The sequence below is a fragment of the Alligator sinensis genome, unplaced genomic scaffold (genome assembly GCF_000455745.1).
Source record: "Alligator sinensis unplaced genomic scaffold, ASM45574v1 scaffold918_1, whole genome shotgun sequence".
Classification (NCBI taxonomy): Eukaryota; Metazoa; Chordata; order Crocodylia; family Alligatoridae; genus Alligator; species Alligator sinensis.
In genome coordinates, this window is record NW_005842676.1 from 1 (window position 1) to 23,353 (window position 23,353).

Genomic DNA, 23,353 nt, shown 5'->3' on the forward strand with positions numbered 1-23,353 from the left:
TTTTTTTTTTTTTTTTGCTGCCACCTAGGGGAGAGTGATTATTTATTATCATGTTAAAAAAATCGTAGGAAATATCTATGAAAATGCAGGCCAGCTTTCTCCTAACTTCTTCGACTTCAAGAGCCAGCTGAAGAGCCCTTAATGGCCTGTAGGCAATGCTATACTGCCATGCAGTCACTGAGCTGAACTAAGCTCTATTCTCAGTCCTGGGATTTGAGCAGGCTGCATGTTAACAGGAGCACTCCCTTCTGTTTTGATGTTTTGGTGGTTTCGTGATTGGTACCAATTTCCTGCAGCCAAAACATAAATTTGTCATAACTTTAAGCCTGTGAAAACTAATTGAAATAAATCAGCCATGACCACTCAGGGCCAATTGTGACAGTTAGGAAGGGGTAATGGAACATCATAATTAGTTGCCTTTTATACGGGTGCTCACCTGAATTTTTTGCACAGATTTGGACACACTGGATTGCTTAAGTAAGTATTTGCACGCAAACTAGTGATATTTGATCCACCTCAGTGTCAAGTGCTTCCATAACTTTAAAAATTAAAGAGGCAGAGAGTCTCAAGTGGATTTCAGTCGGCAGTTTGATTCAGATTTTATTATCAGCAATGGGTCTATAATAAGCATGAACTGTCCTCTCAGATTAGCTATGCCTCAGCAGCTACCCGCTCCACTTCTCCCTCCTCCCTCTGCCTTTTCCTCAAAATGGAAGAGGCTGTATGCAGGCTTTGACTTGCTTTTCAAGCTGGATGCTCAGAGTCTGGATGGAATGAGGTGCTGGTCTTCACACAATATAATTATTCTCTTAGACCTGAAAATCCTGGCCCATCCCAATTCGAATGTTAATATTGAATAGCTGTAGGTGTGATGATAGGTAGGCAAGTGCAACATTTAACTTGATTGAGCTCTACCATTAAAGACTTGTATGGGGCTTGTCTGTTTTATAAATATCTGTGTGAAATGTAATGATAATACTTTTTAAATATAACCCCCTTCCCTCTTTAAACAGCTGTACATATTCAATTATTTGCTTAGCAGGGATTACACTTTTAGTATATTATTTCATCTGATTTATAATTTAACAGTCTATAACTAGATTGGCAACTAGAACTTGCATAGAATTTTAAATGAGATTCATTTAATAGTCCTAAAACACTTTCTTTGTCTTGATGCTTCCTATGTATTTTTAAGCTAATTACCACTAGGATTATCCCCCTAGTAAAATCAAGATCTTATTAACGGTGTGCTATTCTGTGCATTATCAACTTTTTATGTTTTTCATAAAGTATACGACTAAACACTAAAAATTAACGTTACTTTAATGGAAGCTGAGAAAAGCAATGACAATACACAGCTTCCCTTCGAACTGTAGCATCAGACATCTTTCAAGTTTCCACAATCCTCTAAATGGATTAAATCAATAGATCTATCAGGAAGGGGAAACAAATCTCCAAATGTCTTAATGCATTACACAGTAAATGAGACAATCTCGTCTGAAACCGTATCTGAATCTATAGAACATATGCATAACTTATGTGCACAGGACTTTTTATAGTAAACTGTGAGTCACCAAGCAAAAAAGACACGTCTCACCTTAAGTTGGTGATCATAAAGTTCTAACATTCAAGAGAAATCTATGGTCCAAACTGTATATTTCACTCTAATGGTGAAAGCATAACTAGTAAAGTTACAGAGGCTATAGCTTTTGTGTAATTTATTCCTATAATATACAGTCATTTTTTTTTTAAATGTTGAGAATAAATAGAAATATTCTGTGGTGATATGATGATTTCATAATTTTTTTTTAAATACTACAAAGGAGGAAATATAATTTAAAGATTGTCAATTTATTTTTGCTTCTGCGGACCTCAGTGGTTTATTTATAGTATACCAATAGTAATCTGTGTATCAAGTTAACCTAAAAAAAATTATAACCTGTTTTCATTTATCTAACAAATTTTCAGAGATGTTAAAGCTATTGTACAATAAGAAAAAACAGTTTAATGGAATTCGATAAAGCCAGTTCCAGAATGTGAGCAAACTGTATTATTCTAATGTTCAAGAATCAACATTTTCAGAAGTTGATTTGGCTCCTGGGATTTTCAAATTCAGACAACGTAGAGTTCATTCTTAATAACATGCATGGGACTTGGTTTCTAAAACTCAGGCTTTTGTATGGCAGGCACAAAAATTGCTAATTGGTTTTGAAAATCTGCACCTGAAAGGTTTTGTTTTAAGACCCTCATAATATTATCCATTGAATTATCCCCCCCATCTCCCCCAAACATTTTACCATAAATTATAGATACAGAACCTCTCTCCACTGTCCCTCACTACTGCCCTCCCCAAAAAACTTTTTTTTTGTGTGTGTGTGTGTGTGTGTGTGTACGCACACGCACCCTTTCATGGGGAAGAGAGTTTAGAAACAGGAACGGGGGGGTTATAATGGATGAAAGCTACATTAAAATGCCTCTTGAAAAAACAAAGCAAAAACCCCACCATGTGATATATAGCATCTGCATAGTAAGATGGTTTAAGGAATGAAAAGTCATGAGATCTGTAATGTGTTCAGAAAGCTTAGTTACATGCTTTGATGCAATTATTTGTGTTCTAAAATGTGTGTGCTTTCAAGACAGTCTGAAGTCCACTAAGGAACCGTTAGTCATTTATCAAGCTAATACTCTTCCTACTCCATAGTTCATAAAGCTTCTAGCCTCAAATGTAATGGTCTGAATGTTAATATAAATCCTATTCCATTAATTTTGATTTTGTACGTTGAGTCCTTATTTTATTACGATTAAAAATACATGACTGGGAAGGCTGCTGTTTCATCCTGTGAACTAGAACCAGCTGTTATATTTTGTTTAATTTCCAAATTGGACAGTATTTCTTTTTGGTTATATTGTGTGTGCTAATGGCCCTTAAGTGTGTGAGTTTATTTGGAAAAGCAAGGCAGGCAAATAATTTAGTGTGCCGTGCCTGTCTTGCTGAACTCTCCCTGGTTTACTGCATTATTAAATATTGCATAAATTATTCAATGTCCTTTATATCAAACAAATATATTTTTGTTGTTGTTGCAAACAGCATCATCTGAACAAGCCAGTATTAAGTAAGCCCCCCAGACAGACATGCAATGATGTTTATTTTCTTTTTCCCTATAAAGAAGATGCCTCTCCTTCTGTAAACAATTCTGAGACACTGGAAGAAAAAATGGTGACAGAAATCTTTGAGCTACTTGGGTTTTTTTTCATTAAGATATCACCTTAGCTTGCCTGCATCTGGTACAGTATGCTGCAGTCATTGGAACTGTAATTATAGGATGGAAGGTCTGTATGCCATTTGGTCACTAGACTTGTCAAGATGGTAATTGCCTCAGAGATGAGATGCCCTGGTTCTTTGTGTTTTGGCAGGAACAAGTCATAAGTGTCCTTACCAGTAAGTTAGTGAATAGCATCGGAAGATGCTGCAGAGAGAAAAAGCCCGGCGGGTGGAAAGGTGATGCAACACAGAAAGTAACTTGTATGGAGATGAGCATTTTTTCCAACTATGTAGATGTGTTAAAGCTGAAGACTAAATATCCAGTACATTAAATCTATTCTCTTGGGGCCCGATCCTGCAAACACAAGTCATTCACTTCATTAAACTGAGTCTTCTGAGTAAAGTGCCTAATATCTGTGTGCAAATATTAGCTAGGTCAAACTCAAAAATGTTTATATCTATAAAGCTATTAAATGAAAAATTGTATGGGATAAAAATTCTTGGGGGGGGGGTGCATGTGCATACATGTACAGGGAAACAACCTTTTTTTTCCTTTCTTTTTTTTTCTTTGAAGCAAAGGGGAAGGCTCCTTATGTGAGCACTTGTTCTGAATATCGCTTGGTCAGATTAGCTATGGTGCTCTGAGCAGTTTAAGGAGGTCTGGGAACTTAGCAATATCTACCTCTGTCTTCTCTCCACCATCCTTTTCCCCTTCCCCCCACCCATAGCAACAGCAAGGAGATGAACTAAATGGCAGAGAAATAAGGACCCAGGGATGAATAATGGCCCTTAAGTCTAGAATGAGGATGTTTGAATGCATTATTGAGGTTTGTGCATGTTTCAATTTAAAATAACTGGAAATGTGTGAAGGGGGTGCAGGGTTGGGGGGGAGGGGAAAATGGAGCTTTACAAGTGGATTTGGGATTTTGTTACTTTAGTTCCTTGAAATAACCCACCAAATGAAATTCTCTGTGTCTGAACGGCTGGAAAAGAAGCACCGGCTTACTGAAGTGTTCTAGTGTCACTTTCTCCTTTATAAAAGGTACCTATTTGCACAAGAGCTAATCTGTCATCTCCGTGGGAAGCATTAGAATGTCTCTGCTAAGCAGCGACACATTCTGATTTTGTTCTAGTTTCTAGCTCAGCCAGAACTTTGATTTTGTTTGAGAGGGGGCTGCTTCAAAAAAAAAAATGCACACAACAAGTTGTCAATAAGGAGCTCCTCCATTTGAACAATCCTGTGAAAACTACCAAAAGATCTCACTCAGTTTGACAGTGTTTTTTGTTAGTTGCCCAAGAAGATGATGAAAATAAACTAATATTAACATTTGGGAAGTTATTTTAATATTTAATCCCTCCCCCCCCCAATACTCATGATTAAAAAACTGAGACTCATATTTGCTGCTTAAAAATCCTGAACCAAGAAGCTTTACTTCAGCTGCTGCTTTCAACACAACACTGTTTACAAAGGAAAATCTATACATATGTTTAATGCAATGTTGCAGGAGTATATCATGAACAACAGTCATGAATAGGGGCTTTTGTTGGTTGGTACAGTAGAGACGCACATGGAATGGAGCTTTCCCATGCTAGAAAGCCGACAGTCTAGGAGCTTTACTTTTCTATCAGTTTATCCCACAATTACCTTATGCTAAACTAAGCAAAGTCTAAATATTTTTACTATTAATGAGAGCATGAAGCAGTTTAAGGGCTTTGCCAAGCCTTCAAGATTTGGTGTTATCTCTAACAGAATGCCATCTGAAAGCTATTACTGATTGTTTATCATGTTCATTTCCATGTGATAATAGAAATAACTAAATTAAAGACATACAGAAATAAGGCAGTGAGAACGCAGACACTTAGAGGTAGCATCCTATAGCTAAAAATTACTGGGTTTAAATGTGTATCATAATTTTAAAGTGCTGAACAATAGGAGATTTTAATAGCTTCAAACTTAGTGAAGTGAGGTCACTCATTTGAAGCTCCTAAATATGGATTTGCTGCCAAAATGCAGCACCTATTTTTTTTTTTTTTAACCTTGATTTCAGAAGTCCTTTTTCTACTTCCTTCTACAGTAATTACTGCTGATCTGATCAAATTTTTTTTGGATTACCTCAAATGCCCAGTGATCCCAAAAATTCTGACTGTCATCAGTTTGGCTTTGTGCTGCAAGTCATTGCCCCAGTCATGGGAATCTTGGGGGAAAAAGACAAGGCTTTAAACCAGCAGGAGTAAATTATTTCACTTAAAAGACGCATCTCAATTTACATCAGGATACATCTTGAGTCAGTGGGGAAGATGACCCATGATTCTTGCAAATGATCAGGAATCCATGGGGTATGGGTTGGCCTCCAGAGACTTCTCCATTGATATGGGAGCCAGTGGGATGATATAGCAGAATCTGATCTGCTGTGTGTAACTTAGTGTGACATTTGGTAACCAATGAATTCCTGGAAAAAGCTTATCTGGTTATTTCTGAGCATTTTTTTTTTATTCCATGGTCTTCTGCTTGGGGAGGTGGAAGGAAAAGTCTAGGTTCAGGGGTTTTTTTGGTGGGGGGGGCAGAGATAAGCAAAGGGCTAGGGAATCTGGCCATTTTTTTTTAGCATCAAAACTCAAGAAATCTACTCTACGTACTTTGTATTTACTTGTCTGGCTTTCATTTAAGCCATTTCAGTTTATGCAATTTTCTAGCTAAACAGCATCTGAAAACACTAAATTTCTATCCCTTCCTTTTCTATTTTAAAAATAACATTGTTTACTCATTGGCTCACTGACTATATGTATTCAACAGGATAGATTGTTTTGAACAAGTTACATCATTTACAATTGAGGTTTATAATGGAAATGATGGATTACATTAAAGAGGTTGATAGCAACTACTTCTGCAACAAAAGCATTTTTCAATCCCAAATTTTCATTGTGGGCATTTGTCCAATTGAAAAGTTCTACTTATACTTTCAGTTAAAAAACAAAACAAAACACATCCAGGCTTCAAAAAAAATGTCACCGAATCACAAGCCAGGTTCTTGCCTTTGTATATTATAGCAATTGTATAAAATACATGCACAGTTGTTCATTGTATGTTATGCTTTAATGTGCACTATATTACACTGAATTTTTAAAATACATCGTTATACTGAATTGGACCAGAATTTTCTTAAGTTAATTAATACGACCAACGAAAATAGAAACTTATTCTGATAATTTCTGTCCCCACTCATATGCTAAGAAATAGCTTGGTTATCTCAATGTGCTGTGTTTGGTTACCTGTGTGCGCCTTGCTTAAACCTCTATTTGAATCTGTTCTGTATAAGATGGCTCTTGCCAGGTTTTATCCTACAATTGATATATAAACATCAGTAAAATTATCCTTGATATACCATTTGGTATATCATTTATATTTAATGTTTTGAAATTAGATTAAGAATTTAGATTTTTGAAGGCCCTTCAAAAGCTCTGTGTCCTAAAAATTAGGCCCCAAACCTTCAAGCTGGAAAACAATGAATCTCTGCTTAAGAATTAATCATTTTGTAGTTTAAATGCTTCTGAATTTGTTTTGTGGGTGTTGCTAAAGGTGAGTCATTAATTTTGTACTGTCAATATTTTAGGAGTAATGACCGTTGTGATTTAGGCCAATATGTTAAAGCCTTTCGTCACCTTCATTAATTGCATGAAAAAGTGGAAAACATGGAAAATGCTGATTTGGCTAAATGACTTTGATTGCATGCTATTTTATAGGGAAAATATCCAGATATTTAGCTTAATTAATGACTTCTAGTTTTTGCTTGCTTCTACTTATTTATTTTAGAATTTTTTATTCTAGTAGGATAGTTGATCCTAGTCTTCATTAGTTGAAACTGTACACTTTTAGATCCAGATCATGAACTAATGGGAATTAGAAAATATCTTCAGGAATTTGATTTAATTATATTCTATCCACATGAGCACCAAAAGAATTTACTATGATTAATGTTATTACAAGCATACCAGTGTCAGTAATAATAGTTTGCTTTTGATTTTAAAGTGATCCAGATCTCCGATGGAGTATGATTTGGATCCAGATTCTTGCAAACATATAGAAATTTCTACATGGGGGGGATTCTTGTTCTACATGCGGTAGAAACAATTAAACTAGCTGGTTTAAGGTAATAATAATAATAATAATAATAATAATAATAACAAAAAAAAGACATTAAAAGAAAAAAGATGGTAGTTTTTTTTTAATTTCAGAATTTATTGGTTGGAGCAGAAACAATTGGTTGACCTTTGTTTTAAAGTGATCCCAATCTCTCTGCATTTTTAAACAAAATATTTCTACTTTGAACTGAATTCTTATAAACATGAACAAAATTGAAATGCATTTAACTAGCATTTGTATAGTCAAGGTAATTAAAGGGTAGCATTAGTTCTGAAATGTACTGTTACTCAGTGAAAAGTGACTAGTGATACCTTCAGTTTAACTCCATTGTGTGGGAATTAACAGGCAGCTGAGAGGAATGAATTGTAAGAAATGAATGTGGCAAATACTCTTTTCTATTACAGTAGTTCATATTCATTTAAATATTTAGTTGTACTCTCTAGTACATGAGAACAGAATTTAGCCCAATGAGACTGAGATTACACTGAAACTGTTATTTCCTAGAAGTAGTCTTTCCTTAGCTATCATTTCAAAGGCAAAGCAAAGTATTTATATCAATGTGTTGTTTTTACTGGATTGTATTTTTCATACAAGATAATCCACTACAGAAGAGAAGAACAAGCACATTCCTAGCATCTTCACTGCCATAAAATAATGTCATTCAGCCAGCTCCACATTATGCCAAATTTTGCTTTTGGGTACATTTACATTAGTGTTAACAAGAGCAAATTCAAGCCCATCACTGTTCCTGATGCTCTGCTTAATGTGTCTGGTGATCTTGTCTCTCGTTCTACGTGTGTGTATTTACATCTGATTACTGTGAAAGTGATGTCTGTTTGTTTGTATAGCTAATGAAATTGAAGTGGGATAGTCGATATAAAAAAACTCACCTGTAATAACAGTGTGAATACAAATACTTCTTCACTTCTGCATCTACTGTCAAGCAGTTCTTCTCATGCTAACTGAAAAAGCTCATAAAGTCAAGGGAACTTTAAGCATGTGATTACATATTTGTCCTAAATCTGATCCCACATTCCTTCAAGGAAAGCTCCTTAAAGTGAATGGAAGTTTTGCTTCAGTATGTGTGCCATGTTTTTTCCTGACATGCTTTTTCTCCCCCAACTTGTAGGAGATATGTATAAGGCAAATACAAATGTTTCTGTGACTGTATTGAATTAAGTTAATTATTTTGTAATGCAAGTACAATACAGCATAGCTAATAGATGCTTGTAATCTACTGAGTCCTGCCACTTACATATTATCATGATTGGATGCTTTGCTTAATACATGGAGGCTGTAGTAGAGTTATTGGCCTCTTGACAATATTCATGTATATTATGCATTATTGGTTGATTAATATTTCAATCAGGAGAGGTGTTTTGGTACACTTGGCTTTCTCATTTATTAAGGTGTAGTTTCACAGGGCTGCTGGGCTGATTTTGTTTGCTCTTTTGTTTGTTAAGATTATAAACTTATGTTGAGAGTACGGACCTGCTCCTTCAATATACCTTTCCTATCTAGTTGTTTAGGAAGTGATAAGAATTTGCTATGTGCTAGTGAATGAAATGTGGCTTGGACAACCTTAGAAAAAGAAAATTGGTTACTTAAAAGAAACTCTGGAATTAGTGTATTTATTGTATTGAAATAGGAAGTAATGATGATGGCTTTAGGAATATGCCTTAAGGCAAAAATCTTTGCTTTGCTTTTTATTGGTAAGATTTAAGCTCATGCTAAAAATATCAATATATTAAATAAGAATGAGACAAGGATTTTGTGGGAGATATTTTTTTTTAGTGGACCAAGGATAGACTCAGACAAGCTTTTGAATACAGTGCATTCTTCTAACACTTACTGTATGTTGTTTTCTACCTTACCCCCAGCAATAGATGAAAGATATATGAGACAATATATTCTTATTGAGAAGATGATAATTATCTTTCATTCTGATTTATTTCTACCCCCTTTTTTTTAAAAAAGAAGTGTGACAAAAGCTTTTATTAATGCCTGTATGTTAAACTGTAGGATGGTGTAGACTCAAATATTCATTCTATCATATCTGGTGTCCATGAATAGAAAATGATACACAAAAAACCACCTAGATGAACACTAGCTATTCAATAAATATATCTAAAATGAAATTAGCCTCAAGAGGCCTGATCCTCACCTTGGGTAAGGAGCTCAGGAGTTAAAGGAAATGAAGAAGTTTACACCAGCCAAGAACTTGGCCCAAGGGGCATGATGGTTGAAGGTGGTAAGCTGTCAACTGCTCTTGACTTCAGTGGGACTCTGTAAGAGGATTGGGTATCTAGAAAAATGTGCCTCATTACTGTAATACATTGATGATCTATATCAATATATATTATTAAGCACAATGATCTCTTGTTCAATTTTAATGTACACATGAACTCTTCCTCTTCGGAAGTTTATGGCAGATGCCTCCAAGAAATAGTTACTATAAAAACGCACTCTGATGATAAAGCTTATTTTATTGTCTTTATTGCTTTTGTCTCATGCCGAAATAAATGGAAAGATTTATGGTGATGACTAGAGCCTTTGTGGTGCCACTGTTCTTGATGCTTAATTATCTGTTACACACACATGTGCCTTCCCACCCTGAGGAATGAATATAACATTGAGGTTGGACACACTTACAAGTCAGGCAATCCAGTAGTTGCTTTCACTCTGCAATTAAAATTTCTTTCCCTTTCTATGCTTATGTGCTTCTCTGTGCATGAGGCAGGTGTTGTGAATGTGCTGCGCTTATACAGCCATCTGTAAACTGTTGTCCCCATCTGAAGTGTAGAAGAAAAACCACGGCTGCGCCTAGTCAAATTTCACCAAAAATCACTGTCTAGGAGCTGGGGGGGCACATTCTGTCAGGTTGGCTTTCTGTTTTTTTTAATGCAAGTGGAATGATGTCACAGTCTGAGAAGTGGTATGGGTAGTATGCAGCTGTTCTGCTTGGAGTTCAGAATTTCTGCTCAGCCAGATTACTGATAGCCCTCAATTGTGTTATGAAAAGTCATATTGGCAGGTGGAAAAGGTAAATCTCTTCTGTTCTGGAATTCTGCATTTTTGAGTGAACTGAGGTGTGTTTACATCCTTTGCACTCTTCTGTGTTTTAAAAAATCATATTTTTAATAAATGTCTCTTGTGATATGGTAGTATCCAACCCTCAATTCCACCGAACTATACAGGAATTTGCAATGCAGAATTTCTTACCAAAGTAAGGTACAATTTTCTACGTGAATTAAATTACTGTCTTAGATCCAGGAGCCCTGCCCAAATCTCCAGCTAATTCAAATGGCTGAATTACTGAGTCAAGTTCATTTTCCCCTACACGTCTGATGTCTGTCTGAACTACTACCTCAGTAGTGCTATTCATAAAATTGATATAAACAAGGATTGATAGGCAAGGAAAACTTTCAAACCTTTCTAAACCATTTTCTGACTAGCTGCACTTGCTGTTAAGAAAACCTCAACAGACATTTAATTTCTGTGGAGTATAAATATATTGTTGTGGTGGTGGTGTGTTGTGTACGTGCGTGCGCGTGTGTTTTACAAGCCCTACTGATGCTGCTCTAGGACAAGAGAGATGAATAAACGTATATACTTTAAATGTTTTATTCAACTTCTAAACTTAACATTCAGCCATCGTGAATATGAATAACGCAAAGGTTGTGTCATCCATTTGCGCACACAAGTTAACTTTGAAACCCCAGGCCATTTCATGCCACCAATTTTAAAATCAGAATTTTCCTTTAATGTCAGTAATAGATATTTAAGCAGAATTCCTCTTCAGGGAAAAAAATTCAAAGCTAGTCAGAACTTCAGGGTTGATTTGAGAGATATGCACAATGTAAGTGCTATAGATCTGGATAGGAACAGTGTTGCCATCAACAAAAATTCATAATTCATGTAGCAACATGAGATTGGTGCGACTAAAATAAATGTGGACATCTTATTTATGTTCTAGGACTCGATCATTTCAGGTGCACTTTTTTCAAGCCTTTCTCTGTCGCTGTGAGGCATGGAAAAGTTTAAAAATTAAAATTGAAATTCATACACTCTCACTTGATTTCAGGAGTCTGGGGCTTTCAGAAACCACCAAGTATTCTGAGAATGAAAGTCAGAATTGTTAGCAGCACTGACAGTCAAGATATGGGCATACCAGCGAAAGGAAAGGATAGACTGGAATAAAAGGGTCTAAACTAAGCAAGAAAGAATTGGGAACTCAGGCAGAGCTATTTATTCCGCCCTCCCATCCCCATGGGAGCTTCTTCAGGAGAGAAACAGCTTCAATCAGTGGCTGCTCAGCATGTCTCCTGGGTGTCCACAGTGCACCTGTTCCCCAGCTGACAGACCCCTGGCAGTTCATGTGCAATGACAGACCCTTTAAATAGGTACGTGGGGGATAGCTTTTGCATTTGTGCACAAATAGTGTCATTTTGCAGTCTATGCAAGCACTTGGATAGTGTTTTATGAGTAATCCAAATACTTAATCATATGCATGTTTTATTGGCGGCTTCAAATTCAGTCCTTGAATGCTATAATGCATGATACATCCACCCCGTATATTTTATAGGGTGTGGTGAACAGTTATGCATACCATTATCTATAAAATTATTATGGTTTTCCTTTATGTGATCCTTTTATTAGGCACAATATATGCTATGAATTACACGTGGCAATTTTAAAGGCACTGCTTAAGTTTTTAGCATAAACTAAAAAGTAAAAATTTGTGTTGTGCACAAAAGATGTTGTAAAGATTATAGGTAGAAGAAAATTCTTATTATCTTCGTGACTCAGTGAATATTAGTTGTTTATTAATCAAATGCTAAAAGTGGCTTTCCAACATCACTGTTTCTAAGCAGTGATTCCTTAGTCATTTCTCCCAGCAAGCCAAGCTACTTCTTCCTAATTTTAAATGTTGTATTAATAGCAAAAGAGTTGGAAAGTTGTAGGGTATGTGCGTGTGGATGAGGGGAAGCTGAAGGGGTCTGTTGGCTGGTGCTTCCACACCTCTGATTTGGATAATGTATGCAGTTACCTAACATGCTTCTGCGTGCATAAGGCTCCTGCATATTTAAAGGCTGGGTATTCAGGGATTATCTGTCGTGCTTTTCATTTTTGTTCTGATCACGCAAGGAGAGGATGCTAGTCCACATAACCAGAGCAGATTTTTTTCCCCAAAGCTTTACTAGTGCTACATGTCTTTGAAGATCTTGAATATGGAAGGGAAAAAAGTGTTCCTAGTGTGTGTATGTGTACTTTGTCATATGTCTCACGTTCTTACACAACAACATTTCAAAGCATTTAACCTAAAGGTGCAATATTTCTTTTCTATCAATTTTTAACAGTTTAGCTACAAGAGTCAAAAGAAAGCATTTCAAAGTCAGAGTACAATTGTGAACAATATCTAGTAGGAGAGAAGCAAATAAATGACACATTTAAATAGCACTCAAGGAAAAGGCAATCAAAGTGAGTTTCATGATTAAATGTGTCTAAAATAGAAGACCTCCCTCAACCCTCGAGGGGGGGAAAAAAAAAACCTTGAGAAAAGGGTAAATCACACACTCGTACCCAGCAATGTGTATATTCATGACAGTTGTTCATTTACTTTTCATTTCACATTTGATGCTCTTCCTCTTTCCTAAATAATACTTTAAAACAAAATATTATGCAAGTAATTTAAAAAGCAATCCATAATCCCTTCTGTAATCATGGCAGTCTTAGTTTCATGGGATTGGTAACAGGTCCAGTACTGTAACATAAGTAATAAAAACTGATTTATCATGTGACTCATGTCAGAGTAAAAACATGCTTCTGATGTAAACACAATTCCTGCATGCATTTCATGTTCTATTTGTTCTCTGTAACTTATTTTTAAATATTTTTTTTCTTTTTTTAACACATCTAGCTGAATTTAAAAGGTAAAGTTAAGTTAATAGATTCATAGATTGGAAGGGGCTGGAAGGGGCCTCACAAGATCATCGGATTCAGCCCCTCCTGCTCTAGTCAGGAAAGTTATCTGTTTCCTTCCCAAATGTTAACCTTGAATCTTTTTTTTTAAGGAACAGTATTGTTAATGGATGCTAATAGCAATTAGTCTTAGTAATTGTATACCTTGATTTAGAAAAATCAGAGTTTTAGCGATTGATATCACACCTGTCCTTTATAGTAAATGATTTGCGAATGAGGTTAATTGAGTCACCTCACTTTATGGAATTAGTTTCTAGGCTGTTGTCACAAATTGACCATAACTTTGATTATTCAACATGCAAGTGCACCTTAAAGTTTATTCCTGGTGAAAATCAACATGAAATAATAGCTGCGCTTCTCAAAATACGCTGTGGATTCTTGGCTGTCCAAGTTTCTTTCAAGAGTGTGAAGTAATTAAATGTTGGCCTTTACAAAATTATTGCACAGAGGTGCATAATCTAAGCATCAATACCAGGTAAACAGAAATTTATCTTTCTCTCTGTAATGTTATAGTTAATAACTATTGCCTTTCTCATTTGTACAAAATGTTAATGTCAAAATGTCAAAGTACTGTCAATTGCAGCAAGTGCTTTGTAACTTGCTGTACAACTAGGTAAATCCAGTTAATTTGGATATTTTACCCCATGCACTTGGGTCTCAAATTTACCTCTAAAATGTAATTTCGCAGTATGTATTTGTAATTCTAAAATACTGAAATATCTATATCTTCAATTCAAAATAGTGCTAAGAAAAAGATGAAGGAAAATTGAGGCAGCTCAGTCCTTTTATCAGGAATTTTGTTGGTTTTGTTAGTCCTTTCTCTAGCAAATGTTTTTTTTTAAATATTTATGAGGTGCCCTCTTTATATGCACAGCTAACAATAATTTGACTATTTTGTGCTTGTATACATTTGACTCTTCAATGTTTAGTCTGCTTTATAATAAAAAAGAACCTACTTGCATTGACTGGTTGAAATAAATTATTGCAGTTTGTTCCTGGTATTGCTTTATATAAAAGGCTGGGAGTCTAATGAAGCCTTAAGTGAGCATAAATTCATGATTTAGCTTTAAAGCATTTCTTTGAAAACATCTCGCAGTGATACCCAGTCTAAATGTACAGTAAGTGTAATACTAACATTATGATTTAAAGAAACAATGGTTCTAGAAAACATTTTTTCTTGCACATTGGTTGGTTGCTTGCTTGCTTACATGGAGGCAGATTAATCATATCTGGCATATAGTAACTTTGGTGGGAAGTTATAGGTAACAGATGCTGTAGGACTGGGCCAGCTAAAATTCATAAGAAATAATAATGCTTTTAAGAATGTTTACAGAAACATTTTATGAATAAACTTATTCAACTTATTCTTTGATATCTCTGAAACACAATGTTCTCCCAAGTTAGCAGTTTAAGTGCACAGTGTATTCACGTTATGTGCATTTTACTGTTCAAGGGCAAAGCAATAATAATAATAATAACAATAATAAAAGCAATGGAATGAGACTTTTCAATGAGAAATTATAAGACTTGTGTATTTTTAAAACGGAGGATGCAGGCTAATCAGTTCTGCATTTAAATATAGGTTCAAATAAGATTAGAAACCGAGTCTCTCCAAGGGAAATTTTCAAGTCAGAAGGTTAGAAAACACACTGAGATAATAAGAGGGATTCACAAAACTTACATGGCTAGGAACCCTTCCCTTCCTTAAAGAAATGTTTCTTTATCATGATGTGGCATTTTTAGTTTAGTTTAGTTTAGTTCTGGCTAGTTGGATTATACCAAACTGACTATTTTGAAGGTTTCAAATGCTTTTTAGGAATTTTTGGGGGAAAAAATCAAAATGTAAACTATTCCTAATGATTTACAAGTTTGCAAGTCCAACCTTGAGTTGTTTGGAACTGATGAGTGATGTCTCTTAATAAGTAACGTGAGTCTGATTACTTTGTCTTTTTAGTCTGAAAGTGGCTTAGGGTACTCAGTCATATACATGTGAAAAAACTGATGTGCAAAGAGGATGAAAATCTACACTTTCACCTGGAAACAATGCAGCTATACAATCCCCTGCCATACTGATATATTTAGCCTATTTAAGCTCCGTGCCCATCTAGAGCATCCATTCACTTTAGCTCTGGGAGAAAAATCCTAAACATCTGTACTCTTGTGGCTTCTCCTGGGAGAGCAGAGACTCTCCTGTGAAAACCTGAATATGTGTACATAGCCTTAGTTGTCCATGAGCACAAAGGGAAGTTTCTTATTTGATCAATATTGTATCGCTATCCATTATGCTGAAAAAAAGATTATGGGCCCAATCCTCAATTATTTGTACAGACACAGCAGATTCTAATATCAGTTGATTTTTTTTCCTTAGCATTGAGTGCAGAGTTGGCTTTCTCCAAGTAGATCACTGAATCCAAATTTCCTGAGGTTTGAGACAAATAGCTTCATCACTAGATCATCCTTTCTGACAACAGTTTCCTAGGCATTTTTTTCAGGAAGCCTGAAATGTCGTAGTCTTTCATTTATCAATCAAAACTGATATAAAACTTTCCTAATGGGAAAATGTAATTTTATTGAAACCATTGTTTGAAATGTTGTGTCCAAAGGTTGTTTTTATAATTTTCCCACTGGAATTATTCTGAATGTCTTAATCCAGTTTGATAACTAACCGTTCTATTTTTTTAAATGGACATTTTCAGTTCTCTTGAGAATGAAATGTTGAAACTATTCATTTTGCTTAGAAAATATTATACATCTTTGCATTTCAGTAGAAGTTCCAATCTGTCAACTTCTATTTCGAACCAGAAATACATGTCAGAATAGCAGAATTTTCCCAGAATGAGCATTTTTATCACCTCTAATGAACTGTGGTTGGAGCATAGTGTAATCCTAAATGACTATGAACTCTGTCCAAGCTGATCTCTCATACAGAAGAAGGTTACTAATACTATGTCAATGTTTCATGATAAACTCAGTGGAAAAATAACTTATTGGGAAAACTCCTTCTCTTCAAGAAACATATATGTTTCTATTGAATAAGAAACTGGCTGTGGTAGCTGAAACTTTGTTTAAAAATATGGGGGTTGGCATAGGCATTGGTCCTCTTTCAAGCTCTGTTCACAATAGAAGCTTCATCCACGTGAGTTACCAGAACAAAATGCTACTGTGATAGTCATTCAAGCAATGTTCAGGTTATGATCAGGCATGTGGTCCAAGTTTCCCTGCGCTGCTTAATGAGCTGGACTCCCTAGCAATGTATTTTGAATAAACCCATGCTTTTCGGTGAGCCTCTTGGGTACTGGCTTAGGCAGAGCCAGGTTGGATATCCCACTGGACTCTATTAAAGTGCTTGGGCATAATTGCTGTTCAGTTGAGGCAAAGAGAGGCAAAAAATAAATGTTGGTATCTCCCAAATACCACCACTTTGTGTTTTAGAAATGGGATGTTCTTCACAGTACAGTGTACATTTAAATAATAAACAATGTTGACATCTAAATTATCTTTGCTAGATGTCTGAGTTATGGGTTAGTTGATGATAGTTTATAACTCTCAAAGCTATTGTTCCACACTTAGGCAGATATCAATTGCATCCAATGTACATCTAAGCTTTCTACACAACTGTATTATCTTAGGGACTTTGGACCTGATCCAATAAGGTGATGAGCACTTTGAGCTGTTTCAGCAACCTGCTTAGGCATTAAATCCTCTGGGACAGTATGTTCTCTTTAAATGAAGCATGCATGTAAACGTATTTTTTAAATTAGGCCAATCCTTGAACTGAATCCCTTCTCCATCCCCCCTCCCCCCACACACCACACAATCCCCAGGCTTTTTTTTTTCTTTGGCTCCCTAAATGAAACTTCATATTTTGGAACATGAGATGGCAAATTAGCTGTGTGGCCAAATAGTGGCCTGTCTCTTAGCACTCTTTGTTATTTGTATGGCTCCTGCAAAATTTGTTGCTATGAATGTTTTGGTGTTTAAAACTATACTTATTTTAAGCATATATATGTCCCTTGTGCCTCTACCGTACCCTGTCTGTAGACATAGGAAAGGATTATGTGTTGGAAGTCTGTTCTTAAAATCTGTGAGAACTAAAAATGGTCTCTCTCTCAATGCATTTATTTTTAAGTTTTGTCATTGTGTCAGTAATCACGGTTTGTGCCCTAATAGCAGTTTAAAGAAGAAGAAAACCCTCTCTCTGCTTTGCCTAGCCATTTATCTCAGCAGTATAAGCTATTATCAGGGAACAAACTCAGATCTAATTAGCTTTATCACTTAATTAGACACACATTTTAGGATTCATGCCTTAGTGGCCTCAACTGAGTTGAAACTACAATATTTAACTTCTGAAGAAACTCATTAAGATCATACCTCTCCATTCATTAAATTGCACCACTTTATGCCAGTCATCCCACTATACATTTGACTCTATAAATAATATGATAAATGAAGTGGGGTAGGCTGTATTTCTCCTGACTCTAGAGATTCATAAAAAGTCATTTCACTTAGCAAAAATTATTTCATTTTTTTCATTTAATTTTCCTTTTAGATGAATTATTGCCTATTGGGAGAAAGAAGCAGTGAAACCTATGGGTATCTTGGCTCTTTCTTTAAAAACTTCAAGCGCTTGCACTTTTTAAAGAAAATACTAACTTCCCAGTTTTTCAGATTTTCTTAAATGTTAATTGAGGGTGTTAAACATCCAATAAACAATATTCAGGCTGTGTTCTGCAGCCTGTTATATGTGTGATACAATTCTGCCTGAGAGCACAGCCATTTTGTTTTCAGAATTGTTTCAGTCCATGCTGGGGAGATAGACACTTGCTTTTCCAAGGAGATTTCATTTTTTTTCTCCTTGTTCCTAATTTCTACCATAGGCAATATTTGGTGCAGATGCAATGCATTTGTCTCACCAGGCAGGGAAACCTGACCAGACCACCACAGAATGTGAGCTAGTGTGAGTGTACGCTAGGACAATTGGCCAGTCAAATAGAATGACAAATTCTGAGTCTTTTGGGACTTGTTGTACAAGCACTACAGAAAGGGAGGGAAAGTGCATTTAAAAGAACAAGGGCTATGTTTTGAATGCTGCAGTTAAGACTAGCCTCTTCTTTTGGGGTCAGGAAAGAATTTTTATCCCATGGGACTCGAACTGGTAGGGGCCTGGTGGGTTTATTTGCTTTCCTTGCAACAATGGGGAGACACCGTTCAATTAATAAAATATTAAATAGAATTTAGGGAGGATAAACCCCAGAGGCCAGAGGGTGAGTTCCAAGCAACTGCATGGGGAGGGATGGGGGTTCCCCAAGGGATGGGGGTGCAGAATGGGGAACCCCCAAGGGTGGGAATAAGCCTGGAATATGGGAGTGAAGGGGGAGGGAGGGTGCGAGGGGGAAGAATCCTATGGGATTGGATTCCTATAGAATTCTATGGGGATAATTCTTCACCAGCTGCTGGCTCTTCTTGCTGTCACATTGTAACAGGAGAGAGAGTCTGCCTGCGGAAGGCTGGGAGTGATGCTTCCTGGGATCCTGGAGGAGTGCTCCCAACTCACCTTGGTCCTATGGAACAGTCTAATGCGACTGTAACATGAGCTGCCCAAGGTGCACTAGAGATGATCTTTGCTGCAAGAGGACTATCTCTGAGATGCTCAGAGGGGCTTTAGGTCATGTTTTCCTGCCCTAATTTGTATCCTCCTAAAAACAGGGGATACTCCTGTTTTTAAGATCCCTTAACAGTACTGATAGGTAACATGTAACAACACTCTTAAATGCTGTGAGGGGGGAGGAAGGATCAGAAGAGTGAATTTTATCCTACGGATAGGATAGGATTGTCTACCCTATCTAATAGGTTGTGTTTGGCATTGTGTAATCCATGCACTGGATCCACTTGTGTGCCTGGTACATTGAGTTAATGGAAATTTTGACAGACATTGGGACAGATTAAGTCGACCTGACATCTTTTGCCTTTATGTCTTCGTTGATGATTTCATTTCTGTTAATAGCGTTTCTTTGGTAGGCCTTGTTCCTTCGTTTCACATTTCCTTGAATGGAAGAAAATGGAAGGCCAAGTGCTATTTTTCACTACTCTATCTTTATTCAGATTTGCACTCAGAATTATTCTGAAGTAACAGAGGGACTTCAGGGCAGATAAGCCCATGTATATCAGTGAGAATTTAAGAGAATTGACTCTGCCATGATACACTGTGGAACGGACTCTTTGGCATAAATTGTTTTGTTTCAATGAGAGCCAGTAACAGCAACTTAATTCAGGCTCTCATGATGACCAATCTTGGCCAATCATTTACTGTCTATGTAACCATTTTCTCCTTGGTTCACTAGGGTGGAGACTACTTACCTCTCCTATCACGTGTTGAAAGAAGAATCAAGATTTGCAAAGCACTCCAAAATCTTCTGATGTAAGGATTTAGAAAAGTATTTTCATGTTTCCTGTGTTGTGCTTGCAGGACAGCTTCTTTTGTTTACAGCCAATCTGATGGAAACATTTTTAAAGGATCATGAGACTTCATGTTAAACTATTGCATCCAGCACCATCTCCATGTTTTAGTCTGTGATTGGAAAAAACACCCTAGTTTCAGCTGGAATATTCTGAGGGGATTCTAAATTAGGCTTTTAAACCAACCCCTGTTGTATCGTTAGGTATGTCTGCACCAAGAACCATGCTAAGGATCACTACAGTGAAGGACAGTGTCATGCATGTGACAACCAGAAGCAGATGCAATGTATCCTTTAGCAGCTCTGAGTGTTTATCCCCATCCACCCCTTGTACTGTAGGAGGGAACTTTTCAAAATGCAACCTGAGCATGTCTCATACTGATCTTAGGGGGCATTTTTACATGTGCTTTGGGAATGTGCGTGGGGCAAGGGGAAGGGGTGCTTTACTTAAAGCAGTTCTTGGAGCATCTCTTGAAATTGGTCTAATTAAAGTGCCCAGAGCATCTTGTGCATCAGCATCCCTTTGCTTCAAAATGGCAGCTTGATCCCCTTTTTGATTCCTCACCTGTATCTAGTATTTGCATTGACCTGCATATAAGCTGTTTTAGCTCCTATATCTTATGTATAAATATGTCAACCCTGTAACTTTTATATCTTCAATTTGTACATAGTTAAGCCTTAACGTGTCCTGGCCTCGCTCTATAGGGGAAGGGGGGAAACTGTGCGCCACAGGCAGTTTCACCCCTCAGCGCACCTGCCCTTTTAACATTCCCTTCATTTGGAGAGGGGAATACATCATTGGGTACCACCCAGGTTACATAGGTGTGAGTCCAGCCATGCTATAAGGTGGCTCTGTTATACCTGTTTTGGGGTGTAGTTCAGAGTGTGCTTTCAGTTGCCATTCCTTTGACTGTGGGCCCATGTCCTTTGGAAATGTCAGTTCTTTTAGCAAATGTAGTAGAAGAAGAATGGAGCTAAATTCTTTGGCTGTTTGAAGAGAGAGGCATTGAAGCAAGAAAGAGATGATGCTTCCAAGTTTTTAAGGTCTCCTGGAAGTCAGTGAGAGCTTTTTTGTCTTACCTGTCAGGAACTGACTTTCTTGTTATGACTCAAACTGCATGAAACTTAGTGTTTTCAGTTTCTCAGGGCTAATGTGAATCTGTTCTTAAATACTGATCCAAAATGGTTTGCTGTGCCAGAATTACTCACTGAGAAAGATGGCAGGCTTTTTTTCAGTCCTTCAACAGTGTGGAATAGCCCTGCAAGTGAGCTGGAGGACAAAGACCATCAAACAGGGGGAGGAGGAGCAGGTGCTTTCCTTCTGCTTTCAGATGAGGGAGTTCACTCTGTCTTTCAGGTGCTTGCAAGGACCCTGTTAATCATGGTGGGTGGGTGGGTGGGTGTGCAGCTATTGGAATCACAGGCCAGTTCCCCTAACACTTAAATGTGTTTTTCTAAAGCCAAATTAAACACTTACATAAATAAACCAACACAGGTGGGACATGCAAATACTTATAAGCAACTTGGTAACCAAACTTACTAGAAATCTTCCAGTAGCCTTTGAAGTGCCATGTATTGCTGCAAGCTGTTCACTTAGAAACAGTTCCTTTTCAGGGGGCTGTCTCAGCCGCCTGCTGCTGTTGCTGGCCTGGAAGCCGCTTGAGCAAAACATCAGATGTGTGCTGCCCCTTATGCCCTCCCTTTTGGTATTTAGAGATAGCGTCAACTACTCCTGTCTACACTATTGTGTTTCTCCTGAAAAGTCGCTCTTGGGACGTGCACTTCTATTTTCAGCTATTGTTTCCAGTCACAACGATGCACAAAACTGTTTTGCACAAAGAGGTGGTTCTTCCCCTCGTCCAAAATTATTTTGATTTTTAAATTTTGTTTTTCTTTTTGCTTATAATCCTGCAAATCCCCCATAATTCTGCTATCAGTTTCTCCAAATGCAGGGATTCTTGTTTTTGGCTCTCTGTTGAACAAACTGTCAGAAAGCATGAGGATTTATGCTTCATTGTTAGGGTGGCCATATGGGACAATGTGAAATCTGGGGCACTGTCTCCCTTCCCCCATACACACATTACTTCAGGCAGAGGTGGGCATCACTGGAATTTTTATTCAGGCAGCTAAGGAGTCAATGGCCCGTTAATGATCTATTGTTTTCTTCACAGGTGTTAAGAAATGACCTTTTTAATGGTCATTCCACTAATCAAGCTAAACTATTAGAGCAATTTTTCTCTCTGCTAGAGCTTCCTATGTCATACCTCCTTCCATTCAGCTTCTGTGCCCCATGCCCTGTGCCTGGGACGCTCATTTTAGTTTTCATCGACTGGCCTCTGAAATCCGGGACTGTCCCAGCCAATCTGGCAGCATATGGTCACCTTATTCATTATGCCATTCTGCACCTTCTCAGGCACTCATCCATATTAGGTACTGTTACCCCATGCTTTTCTCTTTCAGACTTCTCAGTAGAACATAGGGCAGGGTGATACCTTAGGTCTAAACAAATATTTGAAGGACCTGGTTTAGATTTAGGTGGCTTCGAGTAAGACTGCTTTAAGCTGCCTAAATTAAAACCAGGAGTGGCATGTGCAAATGTTTGGCATTTTCTGGGAATGGCACAGGCAGTCTGAGTGACATAATTGGGTGTGGAGGAAGGGAGTGGCAAGTGGGATTGTGGGGGCTGGCAGGTGGGATCGTGGGGGCTGGCAGGTCTGCAGGATAGGCTGGTGGGTCCATGGCAGGGAGAGCAGGATGGTTCGCCTGGCTAGGAACAGGTGGTTGGGGGGTTAAAAATAGCCCTGTCAGGATCAAGGGGAGATGGTAGACACAGCTGTGGCAAGTGACTGGGCTTTCCCAGGCTGTGGTCAGAACATATATAGGCTTGTGTTACAGTTTAACCCATTCTAGATTAGTTTAATCCAGGCCTGTCTAAAGTTAGTTCACCTCTGAGGCAAACTAACTTTAGATTGGGTGCACCGTTTTAAGGCAACCTAAGCTGTGCAAACACCTGCAAGCCCAGCCATTTAAATTGACCTAACCTCAGTTAAGTAGATCTAAATGTAACACTTATACATGTGCTCTTAGAGACGAAGCCTCTGATGGAGTAGGTTGCTGCATGGCAGCTCATGCCTTTCTGAACCAGTTAGTTTGGTTTCCCATCCTACCTTCTGCCTAACTTCAGGCTAATAGGGCTAACCTCAGTTATGGGTGGTTAGCCCTATTATCTCTATGCAAGCTTCTCAGTAGTATTCTTGATTCCTTATCATGTCTGTAATGTGAGCAAATTTTATCCTCCAGCAGCTTATTTCTGGATAAAGTAGTTTCCTTTGCTTGGCAAATCCTAATTGCCTTGTCAAGGGCAACAAACACACTTAGAGTAAGTATTCCTTTTCTGATCCCAGTCATAATCTGGTATTATACCATGTGCTAAAATTGCTAGATTGCCTCTTCAGCCTTAGATTAGTGGTAAGTGTCTTCATCTATTTTCTTTTTCACTGTCTAAAATATATT